The following is a 15,000-nucleotide window of genomic DNA, read 5'->3' as shown; positions in this document are numbered from 1 at the left end:
GCAGGTGTCCTAAGGCAGTTTTTTTTTTTTCCTCATTTTGATGTCGCCCCGGCTGACGTGGTTTTCGTTTTTCCGTGCCGCCCCGGCTGACGCGGTTTTCGTTTTTCCGTGCCGCCCCGGCTGACGCAGTTTTTGCGCCGCCCCGGCTGACGCGGTTTTCGCGCCGCCCCGGCTGACGCGGTTCCGACTTTGCACTTTTTGGCTCACCCCGGCTGGCGGCCCACTCACTCGATCGCCAGGTCTGTTTGCCCCGGTGGTTCCACCGCCAGGCTTAAGCGCGAACTTTTTTTGTTTGTTTTCTTTTGATTAAGCGCAAGCTTTTTTCTTTGTTTTCTTTTGATTAAGCGCGGGCTTTTTTCTTTGTTTTTTTTGCATTCGCCCCGGCAGACGCGGTTTTTGCGCCGCCCCGGCTGACGCGGTTTTTGCCGCCCCGGCTGACGCAGTTCGGACTTAGCACTTTTCGGCTGTGCCTGGCTGGCGGCCCACTCACTCGATCGCCATGTCTGTTTGCCACAGTTTTCCCGGTGGTGCCGCACCCGGGCTCGCCCCGGCTGACGCGGTTTCGTGCCGCCCCGGCAGACGCGGTTTTCGCGCCGCCCCGGCTGACGCGGTTTCGTGCCGCCCCGGCAGACGCGGTTTTTTGCCGCCCCGGCTGACGCAGTTCGGACTTGGCACTTTTTGGCTGAGCCTTGCTGGCGGCCCACTCACTCGATCGCCATGTCTGTTTGCCACAGTTTTCCCGGTGGTGCCGCACCCGGGCTCGCCCCGGCAGACGCGTTTTTTTTTTCTTTCGCCCCGGCTGACGCAGTTTTCGCGCCGCCCCGGCAGACGCGGTTTTCGCGCCGCCCCGGCAGACGCGGTTTTTTGCGCCGCCCCGGCTGACGCAGTTCGGACTTGGCACTTTTTGGCTGAGCCTGGCTGGCGGCCCACTCACTCGATCGCCATGTCTGTTTGCCACAGTTTTCCCGGTGGTGCCGCACCCGGGCTCGCCCCGGCTGACGCAGTTTTCGCGCCGCCCCGGCTGACGCGGTTTCGTGCCGCCCCGGCAGACGCGGTTTTTTGCGCCGCCCCGGCTGACGCGGTTTTTTGCCGCCCCGGCTGACGCAGTTCGGACTTGGCACTTTTCGGCTGTGCCTGGCTGGCGGCCCACTCACTCGATCGCCATGTCTGTTTGCCACAGTTTTCCCGGTGGTGCCGCACCCGGGCTCGCCCCGGCAGACGCGTTTTTTTTTTTCTTTCGCCCCGGCTGACGCAGTTTTCGCGCCGCCCCGGCTGACGCGGTTTCGTGCCGCCCCGGCAGACGCGGTTTTTTGCGCCGCCCCGGCTGACGCGGTTTTTGCCGCCCCGGCTGACGCAGTTCGGACTTAGCACTTTTTGGCTGAGCCTGGCTGGTGGCCCACTCACTCGATCGCCATGTCTGTTAGCCACAGTTTTCCCGGTGGTGCCGCACCCGGGCTCGCCCCGGCTGACGCAGTTTTCGCGCCGCCCCGGCTGACGCGGTTTCGTGCCGCCCCGGCAGACGCGGTTTTCGCGCCGCCCCGGCTGACGCGGTTTTTGCCGCCCCGGCTGACGCAGTTCGGACTTAGCACTTTTCGGCTGTGCCTGGCTGGCGGCCCACTCACTCGATCGCCATGTCTGTTTGCCACAGTTTTCCCGGTGGTGCCGCACCCGGGCTCGCCCCGGCTGACGCAGTTTTCGCGCCGCCCCGGCTGACGCGGTTTCGTGCCGCCCCGGCAGACGCGGTTTTCGCGCCGCCCCGGCTGACGCGGTTTCGTGCCGCCCCGGCAGACGCGGTTTTTTGCCGCCCCAGCTGACGCAGTTCGGACTTAGCACTTTTTGGCTGAGCCTTGCTGGCGGCCCACTCACTCGATCGCCATGTCTGTTTGCCACAGTTTTCCCGGTGGTGCCGCACCCGGGCTCGCCCCGGCAGACGCGTTTTTTTTTTTCTTTCGCCCCGGCTGACGCAGTTTTCGCGCCGCCCCGGCAGACGCGGTTTTCGCGCCGCCCCGGCAGACGCGGTTTTTTGCGCCGCCCCGGCTGACGCGGTTTTTTGCCGCCCCGGCTGACGCAGTTCGGACTTGGCACTTTTTGGCTGAGCCTGGCTGGCGGCCCACTCACTCGATCGCCATGTCTGTTTGCCACAGTTTTCCCGGTGGTGCCGCACCCGGGCTCGCCCCGGCTGATGCAGTTTTCGCGCCGCCCCGGCTGACGCGGTTTCGTGCCGCCCCGGCAGACGCGGTTTTTTGCGCCGCCCCGGCAGACGCGGTTTTTTGCCGCCCCGGCTGACGCAGTTCGGACTTGGCACTTTTTGGCTGAGCCTTGCTGGCGGCCCACTCACTCGATCGCCATGTCTGTTTGCCACAGTTTTCCCGGTGGTGCCGCACCCGGGCTCGCCCCGGCAGACGCGTTTTTTTTTTCTTTCGCCCCGGCTGACGCAGTTTTCGCGCCGCCCCGGCAGACGCGGTTTTCGCGCCGCCCCGGCAGACGCGGTTTTTTGCGCCGCCCCGGCTGACGCAGTTCGGACTTGGCACTTTTTGGCTGAGCCTGGCTGGCGGCCCACTCACTCGATCGCCATGTCTGTTTGCCACAGTTTTCCCGGTGGTGCCGCACCCGGGCTCGCCCCGGCTGACGCAGTTTTCGCGCCGCCCCGGCTGACGCGGTTTCGTGCCGCCCCGGCAGACGCGGTTTTTTGCGCCGCCCCGGCTGACGCGGTTTTTTGCCGCCCCGGCTGACGCAGTTCGGACTTGGCACTTTTCGGCTGTGCCTGGCTGGCGGCCCACTCACTCGATCGCCATGTCTGTTTGCCACAGTTTTCCCGGTGGTGCCGCACCCGGGCTCGCCCCGGCAGACGCGTTTTTTTTTTTTCTTTCGCCCCGGCTGACGCAGTTTTCGCGCCGCCCCGGCTGACGCGGTTTCGTGCCGCCCCGGCAGACGCGGTTTTTTGCGCCGCCCCGGCTGACGCGGTTTTTGCCGCCCCGGCTGACGCAGTTCGGACTTAGCACTTTTTGGCTGAGCCTGGCTGGTGGCCCACTCACTCGATCGCCATGTCTGTTAGCCACAGTTTTCCCGGTGGTGCCGCACCCGGGCTCGCCCCGGCTGACGCAGTTTTCGCGCCGCCCCGGCTGACGCGGTTTCGTGCCGCCCCGGCAGACGCGGTTTTCGCGCCGCCCCGGCTGACGCGGTTTTTGCCGCCCCGGCTGACGCAGTTCGGACTTAGCACTTTTCGGCTGTGCCTGGCTGGCGGCCCACTCACTCGATCGCCATGTCTGTTTGCCACAGTTTTCCCGGTGGTGCCGCACCCGGGCTCGCCCCGGCTGACGCAGTTTTCGCGCCGCCCCGGCTGACGCGGTTTCGTGCCGCCCCGGCAGACGCGGTTTTCGCGCCGCCCCGGCTGACGCGGTTTCGTGCCGCCCCGGCAGACGCGGTTTTTTGCCGCCCCAGCTGACGCAGTTCGGACTTAGCACTTTTTGGCTGAGCCTTGCTGGCGGCCCACTCACTCGATCGCCATGTCTGTTTGCCACAGTTTTCCCGGTGGTGCCGCACCCGGGCTCGCCCCGGCAGACGCGTTTTTTTTTTCTTTCGCCCCGGCTGACGCAGTTTTCGCGCCGCCCCGGCAGACGCGGTTTTCGCGCCGCCCCGGCAGACGCGGTTTTTTGCGCCGCCCCGGCTGACGCGGTTTTTTGCCGCCCCGGCTGACGCAGTTCGGACTTGGCACTTTTTGGCTGAGCCTGGCTGGCGGCCCACTCACTCGATCGCCATGTCTGTTTGCCACAGTTTTCCCGGTGGTGCCGCACCCGGGCTCGCCCCGGCTGACGCAGTTTTCGCGCCGCCCCGGCTGACGCGGTTTCGTGCCGCCCCGGCAGACGCGGTTTTTTGCGCCGCCCCGGCTGACGCGGTTTTTTGCCGCCCCGGCTGACACGGTTCGGACTTTGCACTTTTCGGCTGTGCCTGGCTGGCGGCCCACTCACTCGATCGCCATGTCTGTTTGCCACAGTTTTCCCGGTGGTGCCGCACCCGGGCTCGCCCCGGCAGACGCGTTTTTTTTTTTTTTTTCTTTCGCCCCGGCTGACGCAGTTTTCGCGCCGCCCCGGCTGACGCGGTTTCGTGCCGCCCCGGCAGACGCGGTTTTTTGCGCCGCCCCGGCTGACGTGGTTTTTGCCGCCCCGGCTGACGCAGTTCGGACTTTGCACTTTTTGGCTGAGCCTGGCTGGCGGCCCACTCACTCGATCGCCATGTCTGTTTGCCACAGTTTTCCCGGTGGTGCCGCACCCGGGCTCGCCCCGGCAGACGCGTTTTTTTTTTTCCTTCGCCCCGGCAGACGTGGTTCCCCCCCCCCCTCCGTCTTTCTTTTTGTTTTTTTTTTCGCCGCGGCTGAAGTGGATTTTTCGGTGCCTCGACGCCCCGGTAGTCGCGGTTTTTCCGTTTCCGCACGGCCCCGGCTGACGCTGCTCGGTCACAGTCGCCTTTTGTGGTGATTGCAGACTTCTTGAGCGCGGGTGTTTTTTTTTTTTGTTGTTGTTGTTGTTTTATTACGCATTCGCTCCAGCAGACGCTGTTTAGACTTTTTGTTTCCTCTTTTATCCTGCGACGAGGTGACGAGGTTTATTCGGTGCCCCGCTGCCCCGGCTGAAGTGATTTTTCCTGTCCCGTGCCGCCCCGGCTGACGCGGTTGGGACTTCGCGTTTGTTCGGCCGCCACGGGTTTTGGCGCACTCGCTCGGTTGCTTGTTGTTGCCACTTGTTGCGAACCCAGGTTTCTTGAGCGAGCGCGGGCGTTTTTTCTTCCTTTCTTTCTTTGTTCTATGTGTTAGCGAATCGGCCTTTAATATCACACGAGGACTCACAACCAACAATTTTCAGTTTGAAGTGTAAAAAATCTGCAGGTGTTGACGTAACTGACTTGCCCCGTACCCTTGAGTACATCCATGAAGTTCTCGTAGTACTACTAAATCGCATTATTCCAAGTGGAGAAATTCCCATAAACTTGCAAACCTCTACACGAAAATCGGTGCGCGTGATAAAGTTGAAAATTATCGTCCGATATCAAATGTGCCTTCTATAACACAAATTCTAGGAAAAAAAAAAAAAAAAACACTTGTTCGCCGTTTTCTGCGCCGTGACTGGCAGCACTCCGGCGAAGCGAAACGGGGTCGATTCGAGCACGATATCGGCGTCTTTCGACGTGCTCGCCGGCGACCGTCGCACGAGTACGTCGCACGAGCGCGTCTGCCGGGGCGCCGTTTGCGAAGCCGACGCAAAAGTGGGAACCGCCGCTCGGATGATCGCCGCTTTCGGCAGAGTGAGTGTTGGCACTCCGGGGAAGCGAAACAGCGTGAATGCGCCCACGAAATCGGCGTATTTTGAAGTGCCCGCCGGCGACCGTCGCACGAGTACGGTAAACCGCGTCAGCCGGGGCGTAGTTCGGGACGCCGACGAAAAAGTGGGAAGCGCAACTCGGATCTTCGCCGTTTTTGCAGGAGTGAGTGGCGGCCCTCCTGCGAGACCAAGAAGCATCGATTCGTGCACGAATTCGGCGCCTTTCGACGTGATCGCCGGCGACCGTCGCTCGAGTAGGGCAAACCGCGTCTGCCGGGGCGGGCTTCGGGACGCCGATGCGAAAGTGGGAAACGCTGCTCGGATGTTCGCCGTTTTTGGCCGAGTGAGTGCTGGCACACGGGCGAAGCCAAACGGGGCCGATTACGGCACGATATCGGCGTCTTTCGACGTGCCCGCCGGCGACCGTCGCACGAGTACGGTAAACCGCGTCAGCCCGGGCGGAGTTCGGGACGCCGATGCGAAAGTGGAGAACGCCGCTCGGATCTTCGCCGTTTTTGGAGGAGTGAGTGGCGGCACTCCGGAGAAGCCAAGGAGCGCCAATTAGCGCACGATATCGGCGTCTTTCGACGCGCTCGCCGGCGACCGTCGCACGAGTAGGGCAAACCGCGTCTGCCGGGGCGGGGTTTACGACGCCGACGCAAAAGTGGGAACCGCCGCTCGGATGTTGGCCGTTTTTGGCAGAGTGAGTGCTGGCACTCCGGCGACGCGAAAGAGCGCGAATGCGCCCACGAAAGTGGCGTATTTGGACGTGCGTGACGGCGACCGCTGCAGGAGTACGAAAAACCACGTCAGCCGGGGCGAGCGACACACGGCGGTCTGGGTGCTTATCGCTGCTATTATAGGGGCACCCCGGCAGACGCAGAAAAAAAAAAAAAAATTTTCGACCTTCTTTTTTGCTGGTCGAGCTCGGGTAACCCAGGTCGCAATGGGAGCCGCGCACGAAAGCGGCGTCGCGAGACGCGTTCGCGGTCGCTAGTCGCACGAGCTCGGCAACCGCGTCAGCCGGCGCGGAGTTCGGGATGCCGACGGCTAAGTGGGTACCGCTGCTCGGATGTTCGCCGTTTTTGGCCGAGTGAGTGCTGGCACTCCGGTGAAGCCAAGGAGCGCCAATTCGTGCACGATATCGGCGTCTTTCGACGTGCCCGCCGGCCACCGCCGCACGAGTACGGCAAACCGCGTCTGCCGGGGCGGGGTTCGCGACGCGTACGCAATAGTGGGAACCGTCGCTCGGATGTTCGTCGTCTTTGGCCGAGCGAGTGCTGGCACTCCGGCGAAGCGAAACGGGGCCGATTCGGGCACGATATCGGCGTATTTCGACGTGCTCGCCGGCGACCGTCGCACGAGTACGGCAAAGCGCGTCTGCCGGGGCGAGGTTTGCGACGCCGACGAAAAAGTGGGAAGCGCCGCTCGGATCTTCGCCGTTTTTGCAGGAGTGAGTGGCGGCCCTCCTGCGAGACCATGAAGCATCGACTCGCGCACGATATCGGTGTCTTTCGACGTGCCCGCCGGCCACCGCCGCACGAGTACGGCAAACCGCGTATGCCGGGGCGGGGTTGGCGACGCCGACGCAAAAGTGGGAACCGCCACTAGGATGTTCGCCGTTTTTGGCAGAGTGAGTGCTGGCACTCCGGCGAAGCGAAAGAGCGCGAATGCGCCCACGAAAGTGGCGTGTTTGGACGTGCTTGACGACGACCACCGCAGGAAAACGAAAAACCACGTCAGCCGGGGCGAGCGACCCATGGCGGTCTGGGTGCTTATCGCTGCTATTATAGGGGCACCCCGGCAGACGCAAAAAAAAAAAAAAAATTTTTTTCGACATTCTTTTTTGCTCGTCGACCTCGGGTGACCCAGGTCGCAGTGGGAGCCGCGCACGAAAGCGGCGTCGCGAGACGGCTTCGCGGTCGCTAGTCGCACGAGCTCGGCAACCGCGTCTGCCGGGGCGGAGTTCGGGACGCCGACGGCTAAGTGGGAACCGCCGCTCGGATGTTCGCCGTTTGTGGCCGAGTGAGTGCTGGCACTCCGGCGAAGCCAAACGGGGCCGATTCCGGCACGATATCGGCGTCTTTCTACGTGCTCGCCGGCGACCGTCGCACGAGTACGGCAAAGTGCGTCTGCCGGGGCGGGGTTTGCGACGCGTACGCAATAGTGAGAACCGTCGCTCGGATGTTCGTCGTCTTTCGCCGAGCCAGTGCTGGCAATCCGGCGAAGCCGAACGGAGCCGATTCGGGCACGATATCGGCGTCTTTCCACGTGCTCGCCGGCGACCGTCGCACGAGTACGGTAAACCGCGTCAGCCGGGGCGGAGTTCGGGACGCCGATGCGAAAGTGGGAAGCGCCGCTCGGATCTTCGCCGTTTTTGGAGGAGTCAGTGGCGGCACTCCGGTGAAGCCAAGGTGCGCCAATTCGCGCACGATATCGGCGTCTTTCGACGTGCCCGCCGGCCACCGTCGCACGAGTACGGCAAACCTCGTCTGCCGGGGCGGGGTTTGCGACGCCGACGCAAAAGTGGGAACCGCCGCTCGGATGTTCGCCGTTTTTGGCAGAGTGAGTGCTGGCACTCCGGCGAAGCGAAAGAGCGCGAATGCGCCCACGAAAGTGGCGTGTTTGGACGTGCTTGACGACGACCACCGCAGGAAAACGAAAAACCACGTCAGCCGGGGCGAGCGACCCATGGCGGTCTGGGTGCTTATCGCTGCTATTATAGGGGCACCCCGGCAGACGCAAAAAAAAAAAAAAATTTTTTTCGACATTCTTTTTTGCTCGTCGACCTCGGGTGACCCAGGTCGCAGTGGGAGCCGCGCACGAAAGCGGCGTCGCGAGACGGCTTCGCGGTCGCTAGTCGCACGAGCTCGGCAACCGCGTCTGCCGGGGCGGAGTTCGGGACGCCGACGGCTAAGTGGGAACCGCCGCTCGGATGTTCGCCGTTTGTGGCCGAGTGAGTGCTGGCACTCCGGCGAAGCCAAACGGGGCCGATTCCGGCACGATATCGGCGTCTTTCTACGTGCTCGCCGGCGACCGTCGCACGAGTACGGCAAAGTGCGTCTGCCGGGGCGGGGTTTGCGACGCGTACGCAATAGTGAGAACCGTCGCTCGGATGTTCGTCGTCTTTCGCCGAGCCAGTGCTGGCACTCCGGCGAAGCCGAACGGAGCCGATTCGGGCACGATATCGGCGTCTTTCCACGTGCTCGCCGGCGACCGTCGCACGAGTACGGTAAACCGCGTCAGCCGGGGCGGAGTTCGGGACGCCGATGCGAAAGTGGGAAGCGCCGCTCGGATCTTCGCCGTTTTTGGAGGAGTCAGTGGCGGCACTCCGGTGAAGCCAAGGTGCGCCAATTCGCGCACGATATCGGCGTCTTTCGACGTGCCCGCCGGCCACCGTCGCACGAGTACGGCAAACCTCGTCTGCCGGGGCGGGGTTTGCGACGCCGACGCAAAAGTGGGAACCGCCGCTCGGATGTTCGCCGTTTTTGGCAGAGTGAGTGCTGGCACTCCGGCGAAGCGAAAGAGCGTGAATGCGCCCACGAAAGTAGCGTATTTGGACGTGCTTGACGGCGACCGCCGCAGGAGTACGAAAAACCACGTCAGCCGGGGCGAGCGACCCACGGCGGTCTGGGTGCTTATCGCTGCTATTATAGGGGCACCCCGGCAGACGCAGAAAGAAAAAAAAAAATGGGGACATGGCGTGCGTCACCGTGCGGCTTCGCAGCGTTGCCGAAGTCGCCGAGCCCTTCGACTGAGCCGAACGGCGGACAGGGAACGTTGGTCGGCCGTTCTAACCTGTCGGTGCCACGCCGAGACGTCGTTAAGGAAAACCGCGTCGTGGGCCTCTACGACGCCGTCGAGTCGTTGTACGTTTGGTGTCCAGCGTGTCGGCGGCGAGTAGCGGACACGTCGTTCACGACTTCGGTCTTTCGCAGTCGACGCGAACTTGCGGAGAGTCGTGGTGCCTCACGTTTTCGGCAGAAACCGCGGCGGAATTTTCCCGTGCGTGCGCGCACGACCTCGGTGCTGTGCCGTCAGCGTAGTGTTGCACAAACTCGTGGCCTACCCAAGGTGCGGTACGTTTGCGGCCGTATCCTCGGTGGGAATTTCGTGAGTAGGGTCGCAAATTCTACGACCTCGGCGGGTTTGAGAGCGACGTAGACTTGTGGCACGCTCAACATGCCACACGTTTCGGGGCACACCCGCGGTGAAATTTTCTCGAGTACGCTCGTATTAGGGCCCAAGGAGGTCTGGGTACTTATCGCTGCTATTATGTGGGGGTTCTCGTGAGCGGCGTACGCGAAAGCGACCGGGTGTCTGATATGCGGCGGGCTTCGGCCTCGTCAAGCGTGTCCTCGGGTCTGCTCCAGGGGAATCCACGGCAGTCGTCTGCAGCCTCATCCGCTTGATGCGTTAGGGGCTGGTTGTCGGACGGTGCCGTTTTACCACGATATCGAGGTGTGTTCCGTGTCGTCCTCGGGCGATTCAGATGCGAAAGCGCCGAAGACGCGGGCGTGACCCGTCGTCTGGCGGCTTTGCAGTCTCGGCTCCGTTGCTAGTTCCGGCCGGTCCACCGACAGTGCAGCGGGCTTGGGCAACCCGCACGGCGCGACCGAGTCGATGCAACGAAAAAGAGCGAGCATGAACGTGCTTCTTGCCGCACGGCTCCCACTCGTCTTTCGGGAAGGTTGTGCCGTAGCGAGCTCGAACGCCGTCATCTCGGAGTGCAAAATAAGCGTGTTGGGGCGCCTGAAGGTGGCCTCCGCCGCACACAGACTGCGTCCGGCCCGCCGAGGGCGAGGACGGACGCGCAGTCGAACGATTACCTGGTTGATCCTGCCAGTAATCATATGCTTGTCTCAAAGATTAAGCCATGCATGTCTAAGTACATGCCGAAATAAGGCGAAACCGCGAATGGCTCATTAAATCAGTTATGGTTCCTTAGATCGTTTCTTCCTACTTGGATAACTGTGGCAATTCTAGAGCTAATACATGCAGTGAGCCTGGAGCCCTTTGGGTAACGGGTGCTTTTATTAGACCAAGATCGATCGGGTTTCGGCCCGTATTGTGTGGTGACTCTGGATAACTTTGTGCTGATCGCATGGCCACGAGCCGGCGACGTTTCTTTCAAGTGTCTGCCTTATCAACTTTCGATGGTAGGTTACTTGCTTACCATGGTTGTTACGGGTAACGGAGAATCAGGGTTCGATTCCGGAGAGGGAGCCTGAGAAACGGCTACCACATCCAAGGAAGGCAGCAGGCGCGCAAATTACCCACTCCCGGCACGGGGAGGTAGTGACGAAAAATAACAATACGGGACTCTTTTGAGGCCCCGTAATTGAAATGAGTACACTCTAAATCCTTTAACGAGGATCAATTGGAGGGCAAGTCTGGTGCCAGCAGCCGCGGTAATTCCAGCTCCAATAGCGTATACTAAAGCTGCTGCGGTTAAAAAGCTCGTAGTTGGATCTCAGTTCCAGACGAGTAGTGCATCTACCCGATGCGACGGCTCGGACTGAACATCATGCCGGTTCTTTCTTGGTGCACTTCATTGTGTGCCTCGAGATGGCCGGTGCTTTTACTTTGAAAAAATTAGAGTGCTCAACGCAGGCGAGTCGCCTGAATAAACTTGCATGGAATAATAGAACAAGACCTCGTTTCTGTTCTGTTGGTTTTTGGAATACGAGGTAATGATTAAGAGGGACGGACGGGGGCATTCGTATTGCGGCGCTAGAGGTGAAATTCTTGGACCGTCGCAAGACGAACTACTGCGAAAGCATTTGCCAAGAATGTTTTCATTGATCAAGAACGAAAGTCAGAGGTTCGAAGGCGATCAGATACCGCCCTAGTTCTGACCATAAACGATGCCAACCAGCGATCCGCCTGAGTTACTCAAATGACTCGGCGGGCAGCTTCCGGGAAACCAAAGTATTTGGGTTCCGGGGGAAGTATGGTTGCAAAGCTGAAACTTAAAGGAATTGACGGAAGGGCACCACCAGGAGTGGAGCCTGCGGCTTAATTTGACTCAACACGGGAAAACTTACCCGGCCCGGACACTGGGAGGATTGACAGATTGAGAGCTCTTTCTTGATTCGGTGGATGGTGGTGCATGGCCGTTCTTAGTTGGTGGAGCGATTTGTCTGGTTAATTCCGATAACGAACGAGACTCTAGCCTATTAAATAGGTGCGGGGTTCCCAGCACCTTACAACCTTCTTAGAGGGACAAGCGGCTCCTAGCCGCACGAAACAGAGCAATAACAGGTCTGTGATGCCCTTAGATGTCCGGGGCCGCACGCGCGCTACACTGAAGGAAGCAGCGTGTCTTTATCCCTGTCTGAAAAGACTGGGTAACCCGTGGAACTTCTTTCGTGATTGGGATAGGGGCTTGCAATTGTTCCCCTTGAACGAGGAATTCCCAGTAAGCGCGAGTCATAAGCTCGCGTTGATTACGTCCCTGCCCTTTGTACACACCGCCCGTCGCTACTACCGATTGAATGATTTAGTGAGGTCTTCGGACCGATGTCCGGCGCGGCCTTTCGGTTGCGCCGGTCTGTTGGAAAGATGACCAAACTTGATCATTTAGAGGAAGTAAAAGTCGTAACAAGGTTTCCGTAGGTGAACCTGCGGAAGGATCATTAACGGATTGTGAAGGGTGAGCGCCTCAGCTGCGTCTGCGCCCGACACTTTCTGCCGCTGACCCCGTTTGGACGCGGGGTCGGCTTTTCCCCACGGGGCTGCCTGAATGTGGAGCGGCACCCCGTGACAAATTGTTGCGCCCAGCGGACGCCAACACCGCGACCTTGGACGGTCGGCCAGGTGGCGGACGCGGGTACAAACGGCGCAACGCACTCATAGGTCGGCTTTCGACCCGCCACTGCACCGTGGCTCGAAGCGCTCGAAATGCGCGACCCGACCGCTGCGGGACCGCCTAGTACTGTAAACAGGAGCGGCGGAGCGCGAACGGCGAGTCGTGGTTACGTCGGTAGAAGGCGAGGCTGCGCGTTCCCGAAACGCCAGCCGAGTGCCCTCCCGACCGTTCGAGCGTGCAAGAACGAGACCCGACAATCGCGCGGCGACTGCCAAGTACGAGAGGAACGGCACAAGCGTCGGCGGTCGGTCAAGGAACTGGCGATGTGACGGGTCCGCTGTGCACCAGTGCATACCGTCCCGCCGTCCGCGGCAAGCGCCTCCGCGTCCTCGGGTGACGGAGGCTGCCGGTCGGTTCTTGCAGGCGAGGGATCTCGCTGGCACCGGTTCGCGTTGACGCGCGGCCGGTCATGGCACGGCGATGCGACGGCCGAGGTGCGCAGTACTCGATGGAGGAACCGCACGCTCCGATGACCGTCCCGCCCTCCGCGGCGTATGCGTACCGACCGTAATGGTTGCAGCAGCGCCGGCCGGCTTTTGAATTCGCCACACGAAACACGGTGCGAGATCGCGGTTAGGGGAGCGTCGACGTTGCCAGGCGTTTTGCTTGCTGCCGAGGGAAAGGCGGCACGGCCACGTCGCGCTCGTCGCGATTAGCGGGTCTGCGCGCTTTGGGAAGGTGCCGCAACGACTTGCCGAAAGAGGAAGCACGGAAGAACGAGGGACTTGGACGTCCCGACAATTGAACGCACTTGCGGCCAGGCCCTTGCTGGCTTCGTTCTTCCGCCTCGAGTAGGCTCGTACGCGGCTCCGGCGCCGAAAGTGGTCCTTGGCACCGACTTCGGTGGACGTGGGAAGTGCCGCGCAAGTACGGCGCGCCTGGCTCCACCTGTTGGCTAAAGTAGGCAGCCGGATCGGCATTTTGGTGTGCGGTGGCAAACCGTGGATGCGAAAAAAGCTTGTGCGATTTCGTGGAACAAAAAGCGGGGGTCCCCCTTTTTATGCGGAGGAGACCGACCCGCCCGCCGTGGTGAACCGCGACGCCACGGTAAAAACGGGAGAGGCTTGTCGATGGGACCGTGCATCCCGCGCTCCACGGAGGCCGGGAGGCGGCCGCCCGAGGAAATGTGTAGCCGTCGAGGCCCGCATCTGCGTGCACTCTTATCCAAATGGGTGTACCGCAGGCATTTTCTGGTTAGGCGGGCCAATGAGAGCGAGCACACAACGATACCTACGGGTCCGGCTTGGAGAACCGGCTTCGACGCCTCCCGAGTATTTATAGAGGGGTGGACCACGAAAGCACTCGCAAGTAGCGGAAGCGAAACGCCGTCCGAAACACACCGTTTGCTCGATTTGCGGCAGCCGAAAAAGGCGCGGCAGAGTTTTGGAGTCCAAGCGTGCGCTGAAAAGCGCCCTTCTTGGCCACTGTTTGGCCGAGTGCCAGAAACGTTTGGTTTTGACTGTACGGAATTGAACAAACACTTTTTCACGACTCTAAGCGGTGGATCACTCGGTTCTCGGGTCGATGAAGAACGCAGCCAGCTGCGAGACTTGGTGTGAATTGCAGGACACACTGAGCACTGATTCTTTGAACGCACATTGCGGCCTTGGGTCTTCCCTTGGCTTCGTCTGTCTGAGGGTCGGATCACATATCAAGAGAGCCTTCGGCGCACAAGGGAACGTGAGCCGTCGACTCGTTTTGACCGCGTCGGCAACACGGACAGCACGCTGAACACCTCACAGCGAGCGCCAACAGCGGCCACTCAAGGGCGAGACGGTGGCGACCGTCGTGCCAGAGCCCAACCGAAACGGGGGCGACCGACTGCATTGAGGATGTGGCACCTCGTTGAGACCGCCGCAGGACTTCGAGTCGGAAGGAAGCCTGCAGGGAAAGTGCGGTCGAGGTTGCGTACTCCTCTCTGCGACCGGGCGCGCAAGAGCTGCGAGAGCCACGGACGCGCAACTTTAACGCACGGTAAACACGAGGAGCGAAAGCCGGCCAGCAAAGCTTCTCCAGCCGTGCGCAAAGTGCGCGAGATCGCAGCCTTGCGTTGCGCTTGTTGCCCTCGAAGTAAGCAGGGTGTCCCGTAGACCGGGCGCTCGAACACGCTGCGGGGCCGTGCCTCCTCCAGGCTTTGCCGCGCGAACAGGGAACGTTCGCGCGCAAAGCGCAGGGAGGTGAGGAGGCTGCGCCCGACGTTTGCGGTTCGCTGCGTACGCGGTTGATGCGGAGAGCACGGCGCGACGACTTGCCGCGAAGCGGAAAAAGTCTCCCGCACGAGTTGGCGAAACGTTGGCGAAGCTTAAGGCGTTCTCGTCGTAGTCCGCCGTCGGTCTAAGTGCTTCGCAGTTCCCGTCCCGTTCAAAAAACTGGGCCACTCCAGTTGGGGCGGGGGCGACGCTACACGAGACGATGCCTCTCGCCAGGCTGCGTGGCTGCCCTTGCGGCGGCGGCGACTGGCCTCGGCGGTGTTTGGGCTTTCGACACGGTCGTTTATCACGCAACTGCTCGGACGACGCACGCGCGCAGCGGAATGCCGCTTGCCAGCCTTGTGAAGATGTGACCCTGTACAGGGTTGCGGGCGCACTTGGTAGGGCGTCGTACTCGGTTCGCGATGGGTTTACGAACGTGTCCCGTCACTTCCACGTCACACCGGTTGTGCGCCGCACGCGTGCAGCGGGGAAGCCGATTGCCAGCCTTGTGAAGAAGTGGCCCTGTACAGGGTTGCGGGCGCACTTGGTAGGGCGAGCGCACGCGGTCGTGCAGGAAGTTGATGGAAGCGAATGTATCCGCTGTCGACCTCAGATCAGGCGA

The 15,000-nt window shown here is 61.5% G+C and overlaps 3 non-coding genes across 3 annotated transcripts in view; all 3 read left to right on the top strand.

The window, feature by feature from the left end:
- The first annotated feature begins 10,141 nt into the window (after window positions 1–10,141).
- Window positions 10,142–11,956, top strand: LOC142795317 (small subunit ribosomal RNA). The gene has a single exon (XR_012892937.1). It is a non-coding gene; the product is annotated as a small subunit ribosomal RNA (ribosomal RNA).
- A 1,719-nt stretch (window positions 11,957–13,675) lies between these two features.
- On the top strand, window positions 13,676–13,828 carry LOC142795313 (5.8S ribosomal RNA). The gene has a single exon (XR_012892933.1). It is a non-coding gene; the product is annotated as a 5.8S ribosomal RNA (ribosomal RNA).
- Window positions 13,829–14,982: 1,154 nt separating this feature from the next.
- LOC142795314 (large subunit ribosomal RNA) overlaps window positions 14,983–15,000 on the top strand; it is a 3,958-nt gene continuing 3,940 nt past the window's right edge. The window contains exon 1 of the ribosomal RNA XR_012892934.1: window positions 14,983–15,000. This exon is cut by the window's right edge and continues 3,940 nt beyond it. This is a non-coding gene — a ribosomal RNA (large subunit ribosomal RNA).

Source organism: Rhipicephalus microplus, unplaced genomic scaffold, assembly GCF_043290135.1.
Source record: "Rhipicephalus microplus isolate Deutch F79 unplaced genomic scaffold, USDA_Rmic scaffold_618, whole genome shotgun sequence".
NCBI lineage: Eukaryota > Metazoa > Arthropoda > Arachnida > Ixodida > Ixodidae > Rhipicephalus > Rhipicephalus microplus.
The sequence above is the reverse complement of the archived record's forward strand: the minus strand, read 5'-3'. Positions and strand labels throughout refer to the sequence as shown.